Source organism: Apis laboriosa, unplaced genomic scaffold (genome assembly GCF_014066325.1).
Source record: "Apis laboriosa isolate Shangri-la unplaced genomic scaffold, ASM1406632v1 scaffold118_cov155, whole genome shotgun sequence".
NCBI classification, from domain to species: domain Eukaryota; kingdom Metazoa; phylum Arthropoda; class Insecta; order Hymenoptera; family Apidae; genus Apis; species Apis laboriosa.
The window spans coordinates 165,092-192,555 of record NW_025221003.1 but is presented as its reverse complement, the minus strand read 5'-3'; the positions used below and the strand labels follow the sequence as shown (position 1 = coordinate 192,555).

The 27,464-nt window shown below is 33.2% G+C and overlaps 1 long non-coding RNA gene across 2 annotated transcripts in view; it reads right to left on the bottom strand.

The window, feature by feature from the left end:
* Positions 1-12,363: 12,363 nt before the first annotated feature.
* Positions 12,364-27,464, bottom strand: part of LOC122716735 — a 49,157-nt gene continuing 34,056 nt past the window's right edge. Inside the window, exons 2-5 of one of the 2 annotated variants that reach the window (XR_006347081.1) lie at positions 13,927-14,527; positions 13,220-13,746; positions 12,615-12,869; positions 12,364-12,540 (exon numbers count right to left, since the gene is read on the bottom strand). This is a non-coding gene — a long non-coding RNA (uncharacterized LOC122716735). Of the gene's footprint in view, positions 12,870-13,219; positions 13,747-13,926; positions 14,528-27,464 lie in introns of both variants that reach the window. The other variant, XR_006347078.1, reaches the window with a different exon arrangement.

Below are 27,464 nucleotides of genomic sequence, written 5' to 3'. Positions count from 1 at the left end.
AAGAAAAAAAAGGAAGTTAGAGATTATGATTTAAAGATGGATAATTATCTTCATAATATAATACAATATAATATGATATTTCGACTCTCTATAACAGCATTCCATTCGGTACTTCTCTTATTTCGCCAAGTACTCGAAAGTCGGTGCTTCTCGTGCTTGGCAATTAATTGGGCGAACGGTTCAACGAGCAATTGAAGGTTTGCTGAAATCACTTCTTGATTATAACTTTCTGCCGTGCTTCAGAGAACAACTGAACCGTAAGAACGATTAACTCGGTAAGAGAAATATTTTAATTATTCGCTAAAGAGATTGTAATCAACGTGATTCGTAATTGGAATAAATTAAATAAAATAAACATCTATGTAAAACGTATTATATCATCCAATATAATTTTGCAACACCAAAATGGGCAAAAAATCGCAAAATAAATTCTATTCACTTCGTTATTAACATTTGCACATTTGAATATGCAAAAAAATGTCACGCGAAAAACTATAAATGTCATACGAGCGTCGAAATAAATTCTAATTAAACAGAAGAATGAAATTATTATTATTAAACTTTATTCAAAAATTAATATAATTAAATAACTTCTTTCCTTTTGTATGGAGCAACGTGTGAATATATATGATCGATGAATGCGAAAAAATTCCACGAGAAGAAAAAAAAGACCTAATCTTCTCAACAAGATTCTAAGGGAAAAAGTTTCACCAGAACGACAAGTTTCTGTATCCAACAGGTGGCTACATTGTAAACACATCTCTCTCTCTCTCTCTCTCTCTTCATCCTTCTTTCTATCCTTTTCCCTCTTCCAACTAGCTTTAACGCGAGCGTACGAGGGTGCGTGAGGTGGGCGAGGAAAAAATCGATCGCCACCCACCGGAAACGAAACTAATCCGGCATCCGCCCTTCATTAAAATGTATGCACCGTGGCGAGCCACTTTAAAGAGAGCGTAATCGGGCATTTCGTTCATTTTATTCGCGGTCTCTCGAAACCGAGGAGGAATCGATTCGTCCCGTTCCCAATTCGTTTCGTTATGACGTGCATTCGTTAAAATGCCATTTACGTATCTCTCGAATTTTTCCCTATCCCTTTGTCGGATAACGACATTGTGAAAAAAATTACGAATTTCGCGATTGAATATAATAGATCGTATAATTTGAAGTAGGGAAGTAGGAAAAGAAAAGAAAAAATGGTGGGGAAGAAATTTAAATAATTTTATTCCTGTAATTATATCGAAATATCGTGAGTACGATTATTCGATGAGACACTGATGAGAATAATGAAAGATATATAGATATATTTTTTCTTAATTAAAAGATAACTGCGTTTAAATCTACTTTGATGTACTATGAGACTGATATAATTCAGAACTGTTATTTAATTTTTTTTTTCGTTTCAAATTATTATATATATATATAATAATGACAGTTCTGAATATTTCATAAATGTTTCAATATATCAGATACGTTATAAATATTTCATAAATCTTCATAAAGGAGTGAACAATTTATTCAAATAAAAATTTCGCTTTAAAATAAAACCTGGAAATTATTTATTGCCAAAAAAAGATTCGACAATATAAATCAATCACAAACGCATTGAATAAATTTGATTATTTGGAAATTTCTTTTTGCAAAATTATATTATACCTTTAAAAATTATAGAACGATCGATCTATCGATAAAATATTAAACGAGACATCACTTTGAGAGAAATTGTATAATGTTTTTATTTTAATAAAAATAAATTATTAAACGATACGAGAAGATTCTTTCCGTTTCATTTGCATCAGTTATCGCGTTATAATTTCTACGACGTGACGCCGCGAATTTATTATTTCTCCCGTGTGCTCGAACAAATAATGTTTCGAGCAAAAGTATCGCGGAAAATAGAACGAAACGAAAGTATACTCGACAACAGGGAAGTAAATACACGGCCTTTGTGGCAGCTCTTTGAATTACGAACGCGTTTTCCACCACTTATCTCGAAAACATAGCGAGATAATCTCGGGGAACTACATTCTCTACCGTTCTTAATCCAAGACTTTTAAAACTAAATCCCGCCATTATATGACCCGTTAAATCCTCCCAGTGAATGAAAACACGGGAATCCCCCCCCCCCCTTCCCCTTACCTTCGTTTCAGGATTCTGCGGATACGTCAAAAGAAGGGCAACCTAAATTTTTTAACAGGGAGAGGAAAGGAAGAGAGCCGTGTCCGTTTTGCATTTCCCTTTTTCATTTCCCTTTTTCGGCAACCTTCCAACGTGAAATATTTCAAAAAAAGTTGCCTTTCGAAATTCCACTCGCGTAGATTTTTAATACACTGAAGAATTTGCAATTTTTGTCCTTCTAATTTTTTACTTCTCTGTTAACAATTTTTTAATTTCAAATTTCAATTTCGATTTCGATTGGGACGCTTTTTATTTTGGAAATTTTTCCTTGGAAAGAATTCTTGATTCGTGTCGCGATGATGATGCGCGTGGTATGGAATAATTATATCGTTTTAAAATGTATTAATTCATAAGCGTGGAAAGATTAAGATTCAACGGTTAAATCTTATCCACTTTTCTTCTTGCTTGAAAAATGGTTGAAAAATCCTGGTAGAAAGTATTCTTTACCATTTTCCTCGGGTTCCTTTTTCCAAATTTTTTTTTATCTTACACGTAATAGTTTGAATAAATTTGAATATGTGAAAATCTTCTCCTTCTTAGTCCAGAGAATAACAAGTACGGATATGATTGTTACTATATTTTTATATCAATATTATTCTCTATTTTTCTTTAATCTTTATAAAAATACACTTTGAAAAAAAGAAACTATTAATATAAACTCGCGAATGAACAATTTGTTTCGGATTAAATTTTCAATGTATCCCATCATTTACAATATTTTTAATTACAAATCAAATTTCACCGGTTAAATCTGCTGCGAAATCGCAGGAACTGCAAATTATTTACGGAACTTTCCAACGCGATAACTTTTCCCCAAAGAGAGAAAATGGGAGCAAAAATCGTGGAAAACACCGAAGGGAGGGGGGAGAGGAGATTCGTGCCGTTTTTCCATAGATTTATGCAAAAGAGGGGGCGCGAAACTGGAAACATTTAAAATTACTAGCCGTGAGAGGACAAGCTGGCCCGTGATAGATGGAAATTAATGCCGCGAATTAGCATTTTAATTCGGTATCACGGCTATAATAGGGGAGCCCGTTTTTCCAGAGCTATGGATACGACGAGCACCACCCCTTTAACAACGTAAATATTTTACCGTAGAAACGGAGCTGTCCTTCCCGCGTTTTTGCCAGCCGCAGGAAACGCTATTGTCGGTTCCTCCTCGAGAGGACCTCGAGGCTAGGAGGATTAAGTGTTTCCGTTGGCACGAAAAGATTCACTATGGTCACGTGGCATGCGTTTTTTTTTTTCGAGGCTAAACGTTTACTTTGGATTGAAAAAACGTACGAGTTAAGAGCGATTCTCTCTCGTCGAATGATCTATCGTCGAAGGGTTAATCTTAACCCTTTTTTTAAAATTTTAATTTTAATAAAAGCGACGAAAATGTGGTGAGTTGAAAAATATTTATATTTGGATTAAGAGAGTTTTAATCCTTGAAATATAACATTTCAAGAATTCGATGTATAAATATGATAATGTCAATGTAATGGAAAATTGGATTTCTCGAGTTTTTAATAGGTTGTGTTATGATAGCGTAATTTTTGTTGGATTAGTTTCCGTTTGTCTTGTATGAAAGAACGAGATGACCTAATAAAGTTAGAGAAACTCTTGTTTCATCTCAGAAATGCACTACTGGTTTATTTGAAAATACAATTTTCATTTCCACTGTTATTTCTTTCCATTATTACATGGTTATATTTCTTCTTCGAATTACGAAAAGATAAAGTGTTTGTCGTCCAAATATAATCTCATAAAATTTTTACAATAATAATAAAAGAGAATAATTTTTAAAATTTGTGGAAAGTAGCTATGGAAATATTGAAAATTTACAAATGAATTGTCAGGAAAAAAATTCCTGAATCGGGAAAATTCAATCTCATCGTTGCACACAAGAAAACACTTATAAACAAATTTCTTTAAAATTTCTTAAAATTGGCGAAAGAAATTTTTACAACGTTTGAACCGTAGAAAACGTGAAACTATATCCATTCCGCGTTTCCTCTTTCACGCTTGCATAACTTTTCCTAGCTTTGGCTTGCTTCAGGAAGAAAGCAACCTCGTAAAATTTGATGGTCAGCCTCTGGAAGACTGTGCCACGTAACCAGGAAGGCACACTCGGACCGTGAAGCAAGAAAGTTCATTCGCAGTTATTGTCAGTGTCTGCTGGACACACTTTGTCTTCTCGCTTCTCCTTTACCTTTTATATTTAAATTTATTTTAACGACGTTTGGCCCACACTCGCGGCCTCTATACATTGTGCGAAGAAAACCCGCGGGATATAATATTTATAATGTTTTCAAGTGATGCGTTTTACTATTATTATCCCTGTTTTACTATTATTATACTTTTACTATTATTATACTTTTCCGCGATTATCGATTGAAATATTTGTAATGATTTTTATATTTTGAAATTATTAATGAATCACGCGTTTTAAATACCTGTGATTATATAAAATTATCGCACAGCAAAATACATAAAATCTTTACTCTCGTTCGATAAAAAAGATAACGAGTAGAATTTATTCCTGATAAAAAAAAAATTACAACACGTTGCAACAAATATCTTGTACACGTTTCGAAATATTATTTTTTAAAAATATTCAGAATATTCAAAATAACTTATTTTTAATTATTAATGGTATGAAATAAATTTGCCAAGATAATTACTTTTCTGGTATTGATCTCTAATACGATACGAACTGCATTCTATTCGTTGTTTGATCTCGGTATTATACACTTGGTAAATACAAGTTGGTATCGGCAAAACGAGAACATTGCCTGCAGTTATGTTAATCGTCTTAGAGAAATTGCATTACGTATTCTGTCGCATTTCACGAGAGAACTGCCAGTACGCAGTGTACTATCGAAATTTACGGATCTCCGAATTTCCCACTCGATACTGCGACGAAATAGTTAGCAAATTTCAACGGGTTTGTTGCTGATACGGGTGCAAAGGTGATAATACGACGATTGTTAATTCGAAACGTGACAATTTTGTCAGCAACCATGTCTTTAGAATCTGTTTTTTACTTGCACAAATTGGCGTACGTTTAAATGACAGCTAAAATTTTTTAGTAATCTTATGTTTGACAATCTTGCAATTCAACGGGACGTTCTTTGAAGATACTTGATATTTATCATACAATATATCGAAAGAATGAAACTTCTCCTCTGAAACAAATAAATTGATATTATAATTAATACCATATGAAAATAATCCATCAATAATTTCTTTTATTGAATATACTTACATGAAGATTAAGAAAATTTAAATAAATCCGCAAATGATTAATGTGTTTCTTCTGTCAGTATTACAAAAAATTAATTAATAAATTTTTAGATACACGTTCGAATAAACGTTCATTTTAACAATATCAAATTTATGCACATCCTTTTCAGTCACACGTTTTTACATTCTGTCACCACGTTCAATATTTATACCCAACCATTAATCTTTCGAATGGCAATCCAAGAATCGACACGCACAGTTTACTGAAATTCAATCGAGCGATCTCCAGTAGTTCACCTCTATCATCCATCTCTCGTAACAACGCATCGAAAGGGCAAACTTCGAGCAACATTTCAACGCCTGTAATCGCCCATCCCTTTCGATTCGTCTCAAAAAATTGACGCAAAAAGGAAAAAAGAACCCAACTCCCAATCGCAAACTACATGACCAAGCATCGTCTCGAAGCACGAACGTCCCCTCCATTATTATTAAATCATCGTTAAACACATCGAAACCGATCCCCCTTGCCTCTCGCGTCCTTTGACACGACCCACTTTTCGCCAACCCCTCGTTTGCAAACGAGAAACACCGTCCACCAAGCGTCGCCTGTTGCGACGCGCATCACCGATGCGCCTCCGTAATTTCTAAGAGGGTTGGCGCCGAGAGACACGAGGCGAGGGTTGGTAAGGGGGGTTGCAAAGGGAATAACGAAGTTTAGAGGAAGATCCGGGGAACCGCCACGACACGAAGAGCGAGCAGCAACACATATTTGTAAACTCGGCCAGGCCTTCGGGCTTGAATTCACCCCCCTCCCCCTCTCCTTTTCCTCTCCGACACGTAGTTTAGCGGCTCGACGCGGCCTTTGCCGGGGGCCAATCTTGTCCGTCGACGAGCTTGCACGCAAAAGAGCGGTGAGAGAGGAGGAAGGGGGAGGGAGAGAAAGGGAGTAGTCAAAGACGAACGAGGGGGATCAAAGGCGAAAGGCGAAATTTTTCGGAAACATTTTCGCTCGATTGCAAGGGTGGAAGAGTTTCCGCGTGTGAAAGGGGAGGGGGTTGGAAGGAAGCTTGGTTAGAAAGATGTTTGAACAGCGAGGAACGTTTGTACTTCGAGGAGGATAAATATTTTCCCGGCAATTGGATTTTGATATAATACAATATAGAGAATCTTAATGAATTTGGAAAGAAATTGGAAATTTAGTAGTTTTTCCTCGAGATCTGGAGAACGAATCTTTTCTGATCTTTTAATATTATGTTCTTGATATCATTTTGTTCACTTACTTCATCATTCTGAATTTTCTGTTCTTTAAAAATTGTGACGAATCTAATTTGTAATTATGATTTATTCATTCTTGAAATTGTTATTCTTGTCGTTTCAGATTCTTCCGCTTTCATATCTCTGTTTTGGATTTTCGAAATTCGAAGAAATTCTTTCTTATCTTTCGCGTTCAAAATATAAAATATAAATCCGTCTTAGCCCTTCAATCTCCCGCTTCAACACACGAGATTTAGTTTCAAACTTTCGTATAATGTAATAAACAGAAAACATTTCTCGAGAAGAGGAACGTTTTACCTAACTCCTACAACGATATCTCAAACAAAAATTTACGGGTTTGGCTTATAAGTATATAATTCCAAACGAAACAAATCCGAAACAAAGAAATAATTTTCGAGAGAAAAATCTACCGATCTTCCAAAAATCTACCAATCTGCTATCTAAATCGCCAGGAAACACGAGAATGAGGGTTAACCGCGTAACTTAAACTTTCATTTCAATTTCAAACTTTCCCATCGATTCGATACTTACAATGCAATCAGTGCAAACGAAACGAGCACTATCGCGCACCAATCCGGAATCCCTGAACACCTCGTCGAGATGCATGCCTCGAAGGTGTGGTTTTCGTCGAACAACACACCTGAAAGTGCACGAGGAGAGCGAGAAATGGCGCAACCGCGGCCAGAAGCGCGCATAGAATAAATATTAATGCGAGTGGTACGTCTTCTCCTGCTTGCTCCTGGCTGTTCTTACCCCTCCCCCCACCTCTCTCTTACACCCTCTGTGGTATCTTCACGCTCGAGCTCCCATTGTTTCTCTTTTTCCCCTTGTCTCCATCGGTTACGTGACATTCACACCCCGAGCTTTTACTCGCTACCCATCGTAATTTCTCGATTCCTCGACACCTGTCGCCCGAGGGTTAACCCCGCGGCTCCACGCCGTCACATCGACCCCGTTTCCTCTATCTTATAGATTTCATACACGTATACATGTGTGTGAGTGCGTGTGCAAGCGGTGTATTTGTCAAAATTTCTATTTCTCGAAGGAATACGGAGACGTTCCTGATTTGTGAAAGCTTGGAAAGGGATTTTTAGATCGATCGCTTTCGCGGAGAACTTCCTTTTTTGTATTCGATGTCGATATGATTGGAAGAGTAATTTCAATTTGCGATTCAGAGAATTTTTATTTCCTCTAATTTCGAATATTGTGTGGATATATTTTGTATCTGTATTAATTGTAGAACTTGTACAATTTAAATTATGGGAGGAAAGTTCATCGTTCGCTCTCAAACTTTGAAAGTTTCCAAGTGATTCGAAACAATTCTAATTACATCTCTATTAATATTAATTATAGTATTATACTGATATATACTTTTCTGAATCTTGAGTATATATATTTTTTAATCTTTCTATTTTTAAAATTTACATGATATGTTTATTGCATTATCTACTATAAGATAATCAATGCAATACGTTTCTTATTAAAAAAATCTTCTTTCTCAATTTAAAATACTTTCCAAGTTCTGACTCTCGAATAAAATAAGTTGCATCAATTATCACGATACATTGATCCGAGCAAACATAATCTACGCTTCAACCACGATTTGTATCAAACGATTGTAAATTCTCGAGCGTGGGTGTAACGAGGATTTAATCGCGTTAGAAACACGCTGCTTAGATTTCGAGGAGAAACTGGAAATCTCGCTGTCGATCCACGAAAAGCTTATCGAAAAGCACGTTAAAGACTGATTGCGACGCGACTTACGCTCTCTCGATTATTCGATAAGGGATGGACTTATTCGAGGTGACTCCTTTAATCCCGGATAACTTATTGAGCCGATGATACTCCCTAAGTGGCTCTTTTCCACAGATTCAAGGTAAAATCGGGAATAAGATTATTTTCTTTGCTGATGTGAAATCGATGAATCGCGTAAAGTTTGATGTAGTAGTTTGGACGAGCTCGACATGTTTTCCTTTCGTATTTCTTTTGAGCAGATTTGAAAAAAAAAAAGAAGATAATATTTTGAAAGTTTTAAAATTCTATAAGAATTTATCCTCGTGGAAAGAGGAGCCGAGATTATTTTCTGTGCAAATGAAATGTTTTTTATTACGCGTAATATGGAAGGATTCCGCTATTCCTTCAATTGGCGCGAATCTTTGGAAAATTAAACTTTCCACTTTGCTCAAATTACGTCGATCCCATTACGAACAAACGTTTCGACGATGATCGTTGATCGAACAAATGTAAATGCCATTCCATAATGTAATTCCACACTTTATATCGACAAAATCTGCCTTCTCGTGGAGATAAATTATCGATGCCCCAATTTTTGCATGCAAATATAAAAATTAATGTTCCATCCACTTTCTCGATAATATTGTTTCAAAAATATATCTATATATCAGAAATATAATCGCGTTATCAGAATATTATCTCATTCAATTTTCCAACAATTCCTGTATAAAAAAAAAAAAAATTAATTTCGTTTCTCAAAAATTTAAAGAAAGATTATTACCTATAGAAATATTATTTTACTTTTAATTTCTTGAAATATAATTATCGTTTTTCCAATCTTTTTTTCTTTTTTTTTTTTCCATATGAAATTACATTTCTTTATAGAACATTAAAATGCTTGGATACACGTATCCAAATAAATTCTTCAATGCACTGAATCCTGATCCCCCGGTGTACCTCTCTATCCCATCCTACCCTCCCAATATTAAATTTCATTTATACAATTTTAACATACACAACGACTTTCCTGTTTACAATCGTTCCACGTCAACAAATCCTAACATTAACAAATATAATTTTCAACTAATTTACACGCGTAAATAGATCTCCCCATCGCATCTCCAATAATATTTGAACACCTGTGCAACTCGCCTTCGGTTCCTAGGATAATTAACTTCTCGCCGTTCGAACTCGTGCATGCATATTCCACCTACACCCTCCCCCCTCCCCCCTTGATTCCACGATTATTAAATTTCCCCGCGAGATTGATTCTAATAATCATCGAACGTACGCGATTATCTCGAGCTCGGGATAAAATTAAATTTATCGAGGAATAATCGACCGGTTGTTACTCGAAATTTTGTTTAATAATTCGATCCAACGATCCCATATCCCATCGATCGTTAAACACCGTCGATTAATTAGTCATCTGCTGTTAAGGCCGACGGTTCATGTTATTTAGGGATTCCTAAATTCATCCGTCGGCTTCATTTCAAGCGTATCTGTATGCACAGTGTCATGACCTGTGCAAAGATGCATTATGGAGAGGACGTTCGTAAGCAGCTTATGTCAAATAGGTGCACGGGCTTTCTGCTCATTATTCCGCACTCTTCATTACCGTGTCAATTATAAATTAATTCCGTTGGATAAAATTTAGAATTCGAGCGTACAATCTTGGATTTATCTTTAACGGGAATGAACGAAGGAAGATTTGTGGCAAGAAATGAAATATATATATTCGTGGAGAATATAAGAGCATCGGGTCGAATTGTTAATTGTGATTATTATATACTTTGCCATTAACAGTTTCGTTGAATTGCACGATCCAACAAAAAGATGACCGATAGGATGAAAAATTAATTCACGGTACATTGAGTTTTAAAATTAAATCCACTCGTTTAAAATTGTGATCTCTCCTGATGTTTAATTAAATAATTTTTATCCTTTCCATATACGTAATAATTTTAATTATTCGCGTGGACTTGAATTACTACAATGAATTCTTCACGTTTTCTTTTTTGGGTAATAATTATGCAGATCTTAAATCTGCTACGTGAAATTTAATGGCTTCTTTTAACGTTAGAGAACATTACGTTTAATAATGTCACAAACGCGAGAATTTAAAATGGAATAAAAGTCGATCTACTCGATATATCTTACTTCAATAAATTCCCGTACATTTTTCATTCGATAGTTAAGGCGGTGGCTCGATATCTTTCCACCGATTGAGCACAAAACTTCCGAGATTAAGTGGAACCCTTTACCACGACTTTCCACCTGATTTTTTCGTCGAAAGAAAGTGGGCGGGTCGCAATGACTGATGATATAAATGAAAAATGCATACGAGTAGCTGAGGAGAAATAAAAAAAAAATAGTCGATGTTGCGTTTCGTGTTAGGATTATAGCTTCTCAAATATGATCGTTCGTTATAGAAGAATTATAAAAGAAATGAAATTTTTTTCGAAGAATTTGATATCTGTTATCTTATCTATATTTAAATCCGTGATTACTTTATTGGATATTTCATCATTCTCATCAACAAAATTCTGAATTTGTTCAACGTGACACAGAATATTATAATAAAGTTTATTGTTACTGAAAAGAACAATCCATGTTAAATTCATAGACTATGATTTAAAATTAATAAAGATTATTATTTTAACATATATACTTACTATATTACATATATTACTTACTTTGTTAAAAGCATTTGTCAATAATCACACAGGATAGACAAATCGTATAACTTGTCAGATTTACTTCAAATGATTTTCTATTGCGTTAGTTAAATATATTTGCTTGTCAATATTATACAAATACCGAGGAGTGTCCATTTTGTGATCAATCAATGATCATAATTAATATATTCTCTAAAATTGTGTTCTTGTTTCTCGAGACTTCCTCTTAAAACTACGTCTCTGGACAGAATGATACCTTGTATCCTGAGGTAGACGAATGTGTTATTGTATAAGAGATTAATTCTAGAATAAACACAGTCAGAGCGTACTGTAAGTTATAGGCACATAATTCTTGGAACACGATAAAAATATTTATGGATTTATCGATTCCTTCACCGTCAAATCGTTGATACGGATGATAATTTGAAATACGATTTGTATGCTCACCTCGTGAAGAAAATAAAAATAATGGATAATCTTTCGTTTCAACTTCGAAAAGAAAATATTTATATTTCGTTACACGTCGTTTCGTTCCGAAATTCTAATTTCTCTTTATTATTATATCTGTCCGAGGATTAAAGCAGAGATTCGTGTTAAATTCGTGACACGAGTCAACGCCTGTTGGTTGATATATTTCAATCGATTTTATCTCGATGCATATTTCGTTTAATAAACCAGAAGATTTTAATCAACTTAATTTTTCGTTACCTCGTGCGAAAATTGATTAAATAATTTGCTAGAATCACGTTGAAGCACGAAGTTTCATTAATTAAATTCAGTTCTAATCATCCGTAATCATCTCCCGGATAAAATGCCATCATCCTTCCTATTTCTTTCGTTTAGCTTGTATTAAAAAGTGCATACGTGTACGAAATGTGCAATTTGAAAGAAAAAACGGCGAATGCTTCTACGAACAGGCAAAATTACAAGGCAAACACACTTTGTTGGTTAACGGATGCATGTGTTTGAAAAGCAAACATGCCAATAATATTTTACCTCGATACCACGTTGGAATCATGGGAAAAACAGACCTATGTATTTGAATTGGACATGTTGTGCTCGAACAAGAGATAGCAAATAATTACTTGTAGCAACCTGGATTCTTTGATATATTTGGAACAGGTATTGCTGGATAAAAAAAAAAAAATATCGCGATGAAATCGAATATGGTCTCAATATTAATTTAGATAATTAAAAACGCGAGGTGAGGATTTTAAATAAATTTACAGAGTGTAAGATAATTACGATTACTTGCAGAAATTATAAAAGTTCATGCAAATTAATTATTATTCTTGTAAATTAATATAAGGTAGAAATATTAATAAAAGTATTTTAATATTTCATAGTTATTGCTCTTGAATAGCAATGGTACAACTCCATATTCGAAGCTTTCTCATTAAACATCCTCCATCAATTAATTGATTAGATGCGGGTATTGATAATCCAATCACTAATAATGGACAATCTTCTTTTAGAAAAATAAGAACAGAGAATACTCCCACGGTTTACCAATAAATTACTTACAGATAATTAGCTATCTTTAATAGATATTCTCTTTATTACATGCGGGTGTTATTGATTTTCTCTTCTCTGCGTTTACGAAAACATTTTGAAGAAATTTGATGTATACCATATTATAATTAATACACAAAATTTTTCTATAATGTAAAATTTGAAATGGAAAATCGGTTCGAATTGTACTCACATTTATTCTACCATTTATTGGACAATATCTCTTAACGCCAAATTATTCGATTCGTGGATTCTTGAATGAACGAGCTATAAATTTCGTCGAATTGATTTAAAAAATAATTCACTCTGATTTATAGAAATGAATAATCGTTTGATATATTATTTTGTACAATTAATATTTTTTTTTTTCAAAAAGATCGCGCGTAAAAACTTTTATCGAAATACAAATAAAATCGTAACATTTTTCGTAATTTTCAAAAATTCTTCAATAGTTTATTTGTTGAAAAAAGAAATGAAGTTAAATGCGTTGTTAATACAAATACTGAATGTATTTATATTAAATTATATTAATTTCAATCAAAATATATTTCTTTTAATATATTTCTTTCTCTTAATATATTTCTTTAACGTTTAGAATATTAGAGTCGAATACTAACTTGTTTTTAGTCAAGATTATTCTCATCGCGGTTGCTTGCACATCTTGGTGGTGTGCCTTTCCGTAGAATACTAAATCTTGGGAATGGCGATTAATCATAGGGAGCAAAATCAATTGAATACATCGAATGGATAAAAACTAGATATTTGCTTTTAGCCAGAACTGCACGTTCAACTGCACTATGATAAGCAAATGTATTGTCGTGCCAAAGATACCAGATGTGCTGGAATGCTATCACTTCAATTGTTGATGATTTATATATATATATATATATATTTGATACTCGCATGAAATATTGATATTTGTATACCTGAACTTCAAAATTGATGGACACTAAAAATTGATAGATAGCGTTTGCATAACAACCTAAAAAAAAAAAAAAAAAAAAAATTAAATAAATAAATAAAAGTGGGAATAGAATAAAAGAAAACGAAGAAACGAATCACAATAAATTTTGTCACAATTTTGTCCCAACTTCATTGAATATAGATCTACGATCAATCATTTTGTAAGTCATCATTTATCAATCTGAAAAATGAATAACCTTTTATAGAATATCTTACTTCACACAAACGATTTACTTTGAAATATCGACCACGATTTCAATACTTGAAAATAAAAAAAAACATTTTTGTAAATTAAATCAGAAATATTAAAATTACAATTTTTACGCGAATATGAATTAATTATTCTGTTCTTATTACTTACGCCATTACAAATTAAAATCCACACGTGATATCGAATTTCGAACACAATCCCCATCCATCATAATCCTCAAACTTAATTTTGGTTAAATCGTTACAAATTTCCTCTTCAATCGTTCGACCAGAAACCGAGTCTCTCCTCCATAATCTCCTTCCCTGTGACGAATGATAAACTTTCCTTAAAGTTGTCTTCATGATCATACATCGTGCCACCCCCGCCAATCCACCGTCAACTTGTAATGAGCCCGTTAAACGGACCAAACTGGTAGATTACAGGCAAGTTCCAATAGATCGGACCGATTCTAACGACCATCCGTGTCCGCGGCTTGAAAGTGGCGCAGTGTAATAAGTTCATGTAATTCCAGTTCATGGAGTCACGATCGTTCCAGTTCGATAAGTGCTCGTGGGAGTCGGTTGTTCGAAGACGTAACTAATGAAAGCTGGAAGCTTGGCCTTCCGGACACTTTCCACTTTCAAGTGGAAAGACGGTAAAGAACTCGAATACGGCAAGATGTTGAAAGTAATGTCGCGGTGTACAGGATAAGAAGAGTGGAATCGGGACTGGCAACGATCCAAATTTTCCTATCCATGAAATGTTTTCGCCCCTGCAATTCATAATCGGTGTATTAGTCACTGGTTTCACATGGTATATGTATAAATATAGAGAAATTTTATTTAGCAAATTTTCTCCTATTGCATAATATATATTTATGATTTTAATTTTATGATAATTCTTCTTTCGTGAAAGATTGGTTTTGCTTTTGGGTTTAAAATTTTTGGAAAATGCTAAAAAAAAGAATGCTTCTTGGAAAGCACTTTCTTGTGAAATACAAGAAGCTCGTGTACGTCATTAGATGTTTCTTTTAAAAAATAGATACACTTTTTAAATAAAAAGTCTAGGGAGATAATTAAGCAGCAGAAATTCTAAAGAATATAAAATTATGTGTATCTAGGTTTTTAACTACTATGTAAATATACTTTGTATAAAAGTAGGTTTTAGGGTAAGAGGTTGAGAACAATAGTAGACATTCGACCATGTCTTAAAAAGAAATTCTTTTCACTTGGTAATTTATTATAATTATTATTGTTGTTATTGTTATTATTATTATTATTATTATGCTTCAACGCGTAAGAGGCATTTTTTTGTCAATGGCGGCTGTCAAATAATCTGAGAAAGTCGACGCATTTTTAACGAGCGTCTTTCAGCTTCCACGTAACAGCCAGCCGTGACTTATGGATTTTGTTTTGCCTCTGGTGCCTCCTGTATAATTTCGAGCAATATTTTTTTTAATCTTCTTTCCTTTTTTTTTAATAAGAGAGATGAGATGAAAATATCATGAAAAATATGCAAATTCTTATTCACAGATTCTAATATATTTTATTCATAAATAAATAAATGAATAAGAAAAAATGAATTTTTAATAAATAAAAGACTTTGCTCTCTATCTCTCTATTTCTCTCTCATTTTACCAGAAAACTTTTCTACCAATTTATGTGAATTTTCATTGATCAACAACTTGCTTCCTTAATTAATTGGATTAAATTTTCATAAAGGGGGAAAATTATTAGAAAATTATAGAAGATGAGATATATCAGGAAATTGAAATAACAACTGCATTCATAGAGGAGATGTAATTTCAAATTTCAAATTCTCCCAGGAATCTCTATTTTCATAAAAATTTTAATAAACTCTTGTTAAATGTATATAATGTTCAACTTCATCTAAATACGCTTTCATATTCCGGTATATAAATCGAAATTGCAGCAATGTATGTATAGAGAGAATTAGGAATAAGTATAGCATTGCAGAAACGTAAACAATTAATTTCAAAATTATTACATATTCATAAACCTATTTCCGTGTAATTAAAACATAAATTCACCCCCTTCTCTAAATAATTATAAAAAATATAATATAATTTCTATAAATTTTATAATAATTTTACGATATATATTCCACGACATTCCAATTATTTCTTCTACAATCTTTACTATATTCACTTGACATAATAATATTCGCCATTTCCTTCAAAATATCAACTTTCAAAAGAGAACTTTTTAAGATAACTTTTAAAATGCAAAAATCTATTCTCATTCTTATAAATGGAAAGTCCAGACATGGTTTTCATCTATGTCTTTCGTGCCAGATGCATTTTTACGCGTATCTGTTACGCATCGTCTAATGAGAAGCGACACGGATAAGATCAAGTTTCCCACCTCCATTCTCGAAAGAAGATCCTTATTTCAAAGAAGCAAAAGGGGATGGGGATTATATCTTGGTTAAGTGAAATTAACAATAATCGGAAAAAATGGCGAGATAATGGTAACCTGATAACTAAAAATCACATTTGAAATTATTTCAAAAATTATTTTAAAAATTTCACAATACATATTTAACATTTGTCATTTTTTTTTTAAACTGAAATATAATGAAATGTGGAATTAATAAATGAAAAATTGAGCATAAAAATTAAACAAAGTTCTCCAATTTATGGATGTTTTTTAAACAAGTTGTTGTAAAGAATGTGGAAAGAATTTTAATTACAGAATAAACAATCTTAGACTTTGATAGGAAATGGTGATAGAAAGGGATTTATTGATTTAACCCCTTCTATTAATTGCTCGCACGAATATTACATTCATGATCGAACTCTGTGTACGTCCACACAAAGAGCGAATCAACAGTGTGGTTAACCACGCTGTGTACAGTTACAACGAACCTATCAGAAATACTTAGGAGAACGCAAAATCGAGTGATAAGAGTAAGCTTGTTCCGATTAATCATTGCACACGAAGTGATATATTGAAATTTTTAACTTACTTTTTAACTTATTATAAATCTATCAAGACAAAAAAAAAAAAATATCAGCAATATGAGAATATATTTATCAATTCCCAAAACTATTAAATTATATATTATATTCAAAAGAAACGCGGATTAAAAAAAATATGTATAATATTTTATGATAAGTAATCTTTCAGAGACTTGGTAAACGATTAATAACAGTCTGCTCGGTAATAAAACCTGTGGCTACCTACCCTTCATGGCGCAATGAGAAAATATTAAAAAATTTGCTCCGCAGCGCAACACAAAACCGCGATTTCCGGATTATTAATCTTCCATGAATTTCCTTATTACCCGAGGCAATAAAGGAGGAGAGGATATATTCGAAACAGCTAACATTGGCCAAGTTATAGACGACGACGTATTTAGTCGGTTTATATTATCTTATCTATGATAATCCGTCTCGTTGTCGGAATATGGTTTCGTAAACCAACTTTATTCGAATTCTCGCGATACGATCGATCCTCGTTCATTTTTCTCGACTGGCTTTGACTTTGAAAAATTAAATTCGTCCATGCGCGTACATTGACATGAATTTTGAGAGGAAAAAGAAAAAAGAAGAAGAAGAAGAAGAAGAAGAAGAAGAAGAAGAAGGGGAAAAATTGGAAGTGTATCAAGGAGAAACTGACCCGCCTTTAAATTGAACAGCGTTATGTTAAACAGGCCGTAGAATATCTGACTCGACAACATGCCATTCGCGCTTTTGTTCTTAGATTCTTTTTTTTCGAGGTGGGGTCGCTTTGAAAAATGTTTATGGAAGAATTTATATTTCTTGACTATGTTTGGTATTTTTAAATTATTTATAGATAAAAAGATATTGGTATTTTATGGGTAATAAAAGATCAAAGTTGAAAAGGAATTCAACTAAGAGGGAAGTTTTAAATTCAATTTTTTTTTTTTTTCCTTTTTCGAATCTTTGCTTTGAACTTTATTGCAAATGATATGTTAAATTTATTTAAATAAATTTTAAATAATCAAAATAATAGAAGAATGAAATGCTAGAAGGGTGATAAATTCTATTTTTGAAAATCGTAGGCGGAAAAAGAATTAGCGGATAGAATTGCTGAATCGGGATTCAAATCCTTTCGTTTGTTGGCCAATTGTCCCGGTAATCGTGTTACAAAGGCCATTATAACGGGAAATTCGATTTTTCCTCAATTCGTAAAAATATATGAACTCGTCTCTAGTCTCGTGAAAATGAAATTGAAAAATATATTTTCAACACATTGATTAAAAAAAAAATATTATTTAAATTTATGATTGTATAATTGAATCGTCTAATCTTATAATATTCAATTTGTTAATTATTGAAAGTTAAGATTTTTTCTCATTCCAAAAAGCTAAGCTTTAATTTTTTAATACATCATTCAAATATTTAAATTTCATAATCCATCCAATGTTTGGATTAAATCGCGCAATTTTCAGAATATTCATACGTTAAAAATGTATAATATATGCGTATAATACCAGAATACAAAGTAAAATTTCACAAATTGCACGTTTTAATGCTTTTAGTATGCATTTCAACAGAATCATCTCTGTTTACCTATGGTTCTCATTTGCAACGCTTTCAACCAGTTCAGAGAAACGTGATTCGCGTATTTCTACCTCTGTGTGTTGGCGAAATCGCATATGCAAACGTCTTAGTTTAACTTTTGTCGTAATTCGAGCGAATTTGAGCGATAATTCGTGGTTGAACGAATTGATCTTCTTAAAAACCCTCCTCTTAAAATAATCTTATTTAAACAACGAGAAATTGATTTGAAGATCGTTGATCGAGTACTCGATTTTCTTTAAGACTTTCTTTACGATAGATTGCACTTTTTGTATTTAAATTACAGAAAATAAATTACTTTATGAAGTAATATCTGTTTCATTTATTTTCTGTAATTTTTAATAATAATTTTATTAATAATATTTGAATGAATTAAAAAATAAATACCAACACACGGTGTTCCCAAGCAGTCATCCATCCAAGTAATACTGACTGTGCTCGACATAGCTTGACTTTGGTGATCGAACAAGCAGATCCTACGTGGTATAATTATTGATTGCAAAGTTAAATATAGCGTACCAATAAATAGAGAAATGAATCTTCGAATCACCCCAATAATTACCCTATCAACACACAAGATAATAATAATTTAAACAAATGTTCACAAACTTTTATGCATCTTTCACATAATAATAATAATAACTCTACCAAATCGCAATGGAGCAACTTATTGTTACTTTATTGTTACAAGGCTTATTTTTCTTCCTTCAAGCTTTCCTTCAAAGTTCAAGAAATTATCATAATCGTCCATACAATTAATCGATAATGGTCGACTGACAAGTCCATCGTCCATCATTCTAAAAACTGGTGGAAACGCTCTAAACGCTTTGTCCCAATTTTCCAAACCAACCGACCTATTCGTGCACCATCAACAACCGGGTGTTCTAAGCTCAATTTGTTCGGATATTTTCGTTCGTAGGCAGATGCTCTGATCGCCGTCGCGACTCAGAACAGTCTATTTTCTCCGTCTTTCTTTCCTGGGCTTCCTGGTTACAATTTTTTTCCCCTCCACACGGAGGAGACACGGGACAACGGCTTCGTTAGCCACGGTTTAAGTGTAGTTGATCCAAATATATGGCGTCACCCGATACGACGGGTCGTCGAGTGTCCTCGTGCACGTTTTTTTTCTTTCTTTTTTTTTTTTTTTTTTTTTTTTTTAACCGCGATGGCCGCTCCAGTGGACACCTACGAAACAGACTTCCGACCTGGAACGCTCGTATTCGCGCCGGTTGTAAAAGTATTAATTAAAATTTCACGGTCTTGTACCGGGTTGACGAAACGTGAGATGGATCAAATTTTATTGCGTGAGCCGAGATAGTAGTGCGGTGGAGGAGAGCTTCCGGTATTTTAACGGAGACTTAATCCAGAGATGCGTTTGAATTATTTTGAATTTTTTCGTATGTACGCCTTCAATTCCTTTTTCACGAGTGCACATCTCACTCTGTATTAATTAAAATGCAAATTCAGACGTGAGAATAAATCCTTCTATTAATAAATAATAATAATAACTCCTAATATATTCAACTCTTCAACACACAACTCTTCAATTACATCGTATAGGTATTTAAAAAAGAAAATGTGGAAGTATGAAAAGAACAGAATGAAATGACTATTCATATAAAAAAATTTATAATTGGAATAAAAATGAACAAATTATCTAAAATTGCTTCTATCTAAAATATATCATTAGTACACATTACACCATATTTTCTCAATTTCACCCATCTCATGATAAACTTATAATCTCATCTCTTATCGCTCATCCCTCGAGCTCACATCCGATTCCTTTTCCATTTCAAACTTACAGGAGCCATTCGTAACGCGTTAATAAGTATGAATCTTCCACTCGAACTAGTATAATGGGTATACTCTATTTTATCCAGAACATAGGAGTGTGTCGACTCATATCCATCCCATTCCTGTTAGAGCCGCACACGTCGCACTATCCAAGACGTGCACGTCCCTCACCATTTGCTCTCTTAATTGCACTTGGGTCAGATCGGTGTGTAGCCTTACAAAAGTCTATAAATCTTCCGGTCGACGCGGTGGTGGGTCTTGCCATGGTCAACCATGGATCTCCTCTTTCAGCCTAACTAACTGCCATATCCTAAATACATATACATGTTCAAACATTCGTTACGTAAAAAAAAAAACAAGAAAAAGAATAGTTCTAAAAGAGATCAATGAGAATATAGTATAAAATTTCACTCGAGAAAATTCGTGTAATTTTATTCGTCTCTGATATCGACTTGATAATACAGAGGATTGTAATAACAAAAAAGAAAATGTTTATGCAAAATCATATTTTATTTAATATTTCTATTGCGAATAAGTAATCCTCGATTGAAATTTTTGCATACACAATTCCCTGATCCCTAGAATTATCCCTTAAAATTTTCTTACACATTTCGAACATCCCGTATACCAATGCCTTGTTCTCGATACACACGTGTCGCAACGATCTCGTGAACGTTGCTTAACGATGGTGGTATTCCGGGTCGAACGTAAACCTGTCGTGTTCAACGGGCTTCGGGACGGGTTGACGTCGCTATACGTTTAATTGTACGTCTATGACATCGATGTTCGATCGGTTGATTATTATGCAACGCCTATTCGATACACTTAGCCGAGGCTCACTTTTGCGGAGAATTATGACGTGAACGATGATTGGAAGGGGAGGAATCGCGACTCCGCTTCGGGATTTGACGAATGGCCGGCTTGGTTTATTGGGATGTGGGGAATTTTGGTAGGTAGGAAATGTGATAGGTGATTTGAATCGGGGAATGGAGGGGAGAGGGGTAAATTGGAGTGATTTCGGGGATGCTTCGTGTCTCTATTTATTGATAGAACGTTGAACATCTACTATGGAGTGGTTGTTGTTGGATCAATTGCTGATCATTTCAAATGGATGTGAAAAATTGTAATTCCGATTCTTGTAAAAGATGAAAATTTGAGTTTGAGAGAATTGGTTAGAATTGTGAATGAAAATTTTCAGCGATTCATGTATATAAAAGATATATAACTATAAGTAATATTTTATACGAAGATGGATCAATGAGAGAAATGAATTATATGATACATGATTATATTTATTTTAAATGATCGATCGTTTGCTGGTAAAATTAAGACATGTTTCATATCGTAACATGATAACATCGGTATAATTCAAACGCTGTTTGGGAAATGTAATAATTATCATATGGTTTATCTATTATTAATTGTTCCAATAATTGGAGTATATTAATTGCAATATACATTAAACGAAGATAATTAAGAGGTATCGATAATATTTAAAATATTATTTTTTAAAATAATGTTTTAAACGAATAAAAGAAAGAATCAAAATTTTCTTCCTAATAATTATCTTCGTTTCGACTTCAATTTAAAGATTAACGAATAAATCTAGAAAGTTAATTTTCATTTACTTACTCGAAATTAAATTGTACTTTCCCGTGTTTCACAATAATTATTATATTTCGTTCACGTATAAAAATTTTCTTAAATTTTCGTAGAATTAATCGTCTACGTTTCAAGATGTTACGTTCTCCTTTCTCAGAGGCAGACAGAAGACTGAATTGTTTACCAAACTAATATTTCGATCGCAGAAATTTAACATTACTGTGCTAATTGTATATCGGGCGTTATCTCGAGTATAACAATAACACTTGCTATAATCCTCGCCTACTCTAGGCTTGTCCAAACCATCCTGGTAACAACGGTTAATGCCCATGATGTTCGATGTTCCAATGATAATATACAAGCTGACCAATTGTTCGTTTGATCGGATGGACGTGTATATACAACGCAAATAACTTTATTAATTATTCTCCCGTGCCGCTATTGTTCTTGTTTTAATTAAATGGAATTGGCTTTAATGAGCAACGATGTTTAAATATAAATACGAAGGGATACCTATAAAGATAAAAGAATTGTATTACTATTGTGCCTGGAATTCTTTTTTACCTCAATTACAACATATCGTTAAAAATGCATCCCAATATATACCTTTTTATGTAATAAATATTCATAATCTAACTCAAACGAATCTCACCCATTCTATCACATGATGACATCCTGTATCCTTCATGACGAACATTGATCATTTTGTAACATTCAACGAAGATAATTATATACCTTCGTTAAATTGATACAATCAAACTCTCCTTCTCTTTAAATAACGAACATGTATTAATTCCACTCATTATCTAATATAATTTAAATATATTATCTAATATAATTTAAATATCACGTACTTATCTGTACAAACTTCTTTACTTCATTCCTGAGAAAACGCAAGATCAACGCAAAGAAGAGAATTGACGAGATCGCGGTTTACGAAGCGTGTCGCGTCGTTCAAGCGAATTCGCCACGATCCTCGAATTTCAAGGTGAGCACAACTCTTTCTCTCTCTCTCTCTTACGTACGCACGAAGCCGTCGAATATGGCGGTCGCCCCGGAAATGGAAACTTGAGACACGAGTCAAGCCCGCGAGGAGGACGAGCACAATGAGAAAAGCTGCCACGGGGACGAAGGAAACCTTGTGTTGGACGAAACTTGCGAGGGGTCGAAGTCGAGATTTAACGAGGCCCCTTCTCGCGCTCGGTTAAGTATTTAATTAACCCTCCACGTCGTCGAGGGGGTGTCTCGTTCGACTGTCGAAATCGGTTGCAAGAAAGAATTCTTGCAACGGGCAAGAACCGGTTAATTACATAGGATCCGGAAACGGCGACGAGATTGCATCCAATTCCTTGGATGGGATTGGAAGGAATATCTAAGATCTTTGAAGAATTGTTTCGCGTATGTGATTTTGAAGAGAATTTCTTTCGTTGTCTTGTGTTGGACAAATGTAAATTGATTTTACTAATGAAATAGAAATTATTAATTTGAAATTTTTAATTTTTGACGAAGAAATTATGCTTTAGAATAAAATGTTGTGTATAAATATGATTCGATAAATTTGAAAAATAAAAAAATTATTCTGAACGATGTTATATTGATATATAGTGACAATTTAAACGTTGCATCCTTTTTATATGGATTGTATACATTGAAATTTATCAAGCACGAAATTTAATTGTTCTTTCACAAGCAATTATTTCTTCGTAGTTAAAAATTTATTTCTTTCGCAACGAAGAGTGTGGAATGATTTTTACGTAAAATGAAGTGTAGATAGTATGCAAGAATGATAAAGATTATTATTGCGGTGATACTTTTAATTGGAAGTATAGTCTCGGAGGGAGGAAGAAGTATGGAATGGATAAAACGAGGATGGTATTAAAAACATTGCTGAAACATTGTATTGCCGGGTGGAATGCAATTTTAACAACGTCCATCGCGATGTTACCTCGTTTCATCGTTATCACGCGACATATACGAGTATTTTGCAATATTTCTTTGTCAACGAAATGTTCTTCGCCGATGAAAAAAAAGAAATGAAAGATTAAGGAGAATCAAATCTTACCAAGAATCATAATGTAATTGTATCACATGTCACAAATCGATTTACTTTCGATGATTTCTATTTTTTTTTTTTTTTTTTTATTTCAGATTCAAAGTATTTATAAAAAGTATGTATAAATTGTTTTACATAAAATTCTAAAATTTAATTTATCAAAATGTTTATGAAAATTTTTTTTATGTTATGGAAATTCATCTCTCAAAAAATTGAACAATTATAAATAACCAATAACGAGAAATAGCGATGAATATTAATTTCGTTTTTGTCTATTAACGGTAATCAATGAAAATTTATTCGCGGAGTTAATTCTTCATTAAACATAGAATATCAAATTGAAAATTCTCTTTGATATATAACGTGCATCATAAATTATACAGTAAATGGAAACCTCATGGTCTCGAATTAACCTGTTTTAAAATACATTATATATATATATGTAATTTTATCGATAAATAGTATACATTTTAATTACGTGAAAAGTCTTGATATTCCACCTGAAGATTTATATTTTTAGAGTTTTAGAGAAACTCTTTTAATTCAATATTGTTTCTTAAATTTATTTTTAATTAACAAATTAGCATTGAAAATTCTACTAACTCTTCGCATATTTTATTCAAAAAGAACAGATTAAAGGTAATCTTAATTATTTATTACCATATTTATTATTTATAACATGCAAATTGACTTTTATTATTTTCAAGAAACTTTTATTTTCACTTTTATTTTCTTCAATCGATCCATCCTGAAAAATTGAAATAACAATAAATCCACAAATTAATAATGCAACTCATTATTATCTCACAATTAAATACCTATTTTATTACCTTATTTCTTGGAAAATCATTTTCATCTATTTTATATTATTTTATTGAAATTCTTATGGCAACTTTCCTTCGCTCTAAAGATCTTTTTACCTCAAAGAAAAATTGTACAAAAAAACGTATATAACGTATATATACGTCTCCCAGACTCGACGATTACGAGTTAAGTAATCGCTCCATGAAAGTGACTGGGATGCAACAAGATAACGGAGGGTTTGTCGTGCATTAAAATTCATGTACACAGAGATTCGAGCGAGATGTTCCATTCGAGGGAAAAGTTTTCGAGGAGGATGAAGGAAACTCCTTGTAATCGATAGTTTCAAAGATGTCGGATCGTAAAGACCCCGGAGACTTTATAACCCTCCCAGTTTTCCACCGATGTTGGATCGTATGTATATACATATATATATATATATACACACGTATACACATAGGTAAACCGCGTCAGCTTTGCAATCTTTTACAGTACGTAATTCCAAAGTCAGTCGGTCACTAGAACAGGTAATTTACTTCCCCGGGAGCAATCACGTCCTCGCGGAATAATTCAACGGCGGGACCCTCTTTGCTTCGAGCCCGTCCATTTCCCGCTCTCTTTCCCTTTCTCGCTGTTTACTCACCTCTAACTATTTTATCGGTTTTATTTCCCCACGTTTTTAAATTTCAAGTGTGATTCACGACCGTTTTAATGCGGATCCGTAAATCCTTCTGGGAAGCAATTCTTTCACTAAGATTCTTCGAGAGATTCTTTTTTTCTTTTTTTTTTTTTTTTCCTTTTCTTTTCGAATCTTGCCAATAAAGATCGCGCATCTTTCTAATGGAATGTCCCCTTTTGCTTGGGTAAAGAAATTATATATGGAGAGCGTGGCAAAAAAAGCGGAAAGGATAAATTAGGAGAGAGAAGGAAAAGATGATCGGAAAATTTTAATGGCGAAAGTGTTTTAATTTCTCGCTGGATATTATTTAAATTTGATATATACGTGTATCTTTTCTCTTTTTCGTATAGTTTATTGGTTATTGGAAGTAACTTTTATAATCGATGAGAAATTGGTTTCAATCATTCTTCATTTCAAATCGAATTAGTTGAAGATAATTAGCTACGTAAATCAGAAGTTTATGAAACTTCAATTTAGTCAAATCGAGCGCTTTGCACTATCATTAATTGCATGGTCACCATTTAAACGTTGATATGTAAATTTCATTGCGTTAGTTTAACCGTTGATGTGCATATTAACCTGATCTTCTTCCCAAATATGGTCACTTCACTTTGATGATATGCTTTCGCGTACTGCTCTTCGCGTTTATGATATTAAGAGCTTAGAACGTTTATCCAGCGAATCATGAAATGAATTACATGGATATGGAGGATCATATGTCAAATTGTTACGTTATTATCACGTTATAAACGTATATATTTTATCTACAAATATATATTGATTTATGGCTGCGTGGTAAACCTCCTATCATTCCGGTTATAAACGCAATAATTATAATAGATATATCAATTTATATCTCTTCAATCGTGAATCTATTATTTTAATAATTAATAATCCCCCAATTTTTGAATCGCTCTTTTGAAACGATATCAAATATCACGCCAATAAAAAATATCCAATGAACAACAATTCCAATACGATCATCGCGTTAACACTAATAAAAATATCCAATTCGCCCAACTCCTCGTTAAATTACAAAGCCAAGACAAATGGTACATAAGGATCGTCCACGTACTATTTATCTCTCTGGAAGAGGAGCTTAAGTCGACAAATCAGATCCGCTCCATTTTACTCGGCGCACGAGACCGGCGAAAGAAAGATGAAGCGAGCCAGTATCGTTCCGTAATCGAATCACTTTTTTTTTTCTTTCTCTTTTTTTTTTTTTTTTTTTTTTTTTCTTTCAAAGCTTGGTCTCCTATCCGCAAACAGTTTGTCTCCCTGGAAGCTTGTCGTTCGCGTGCTCCCTGGAACACCATTCGTCTATCGGCCGAGCCATTCGTCTTGCCACGTTTTGCATCGAGAGAACCGTGTCTTCCGCCTCTCGAATCCATCTGTTCGCAGTTTCGCCATTATTGGCCGATCGAGAGTTGATTTCCTTTGACGTCGTTATTCATTTATCTCGAGAACGTCTCCCTTCGAAACGGTGATTGTACAATACGAACGTCGTGTTTGGATTGGCGAAAGAGAAGACGTTTCCTCATCGAATGATTAGAATGTAATTTTAATTCCAGTTTGAGATTGTTCTTGGTTTATTTAAAATTAATAATTGGAGAGAAGATAGTAATAGGTGTAAAAATATATGGAAAGAATTTTTTTTTTTTATTTTATCTTAACTAAGAAATAGTTCAATTAATTTTGTTTGCAAGAGGAAGAAAGATTCGTTTTTCCTTTTTAAAGCTGGAATTTTTTCTCCCGTACGAATTTTTTTATTTATCTTTTCAAAGTGTCACTTTGTCACGCTTCACGCTACAATCATTTCGTTGGCATCAAATGGACACGAATGGCGGAAGATACGCGTCCCATGTATCTTTCATGATTTTTATCTTTTCGAAGTAACGCACTGCAGCCAGACACAATAGCATTCATACGTGAAAAAACGTATTTCACGCCGATTAAGAATTGATTGTCAGAAGCATACAACGAACATAAATATTAAAAATAAATACATAAATATGGAAATGTAAAATGTAGAAAATATTACCAAGAAATTTTCCATGCCATGAAAACCGATAACCATAAAGTAATTAATTTCAAAGTAGACTAGAAAATATTTTCATACTCGAAAAAAGTTTATTAACAAATTATTTTCATATTTATTCTAAAATCAATTCATAATTCAATAAATCAATAAATACTTACAACCACTCTTC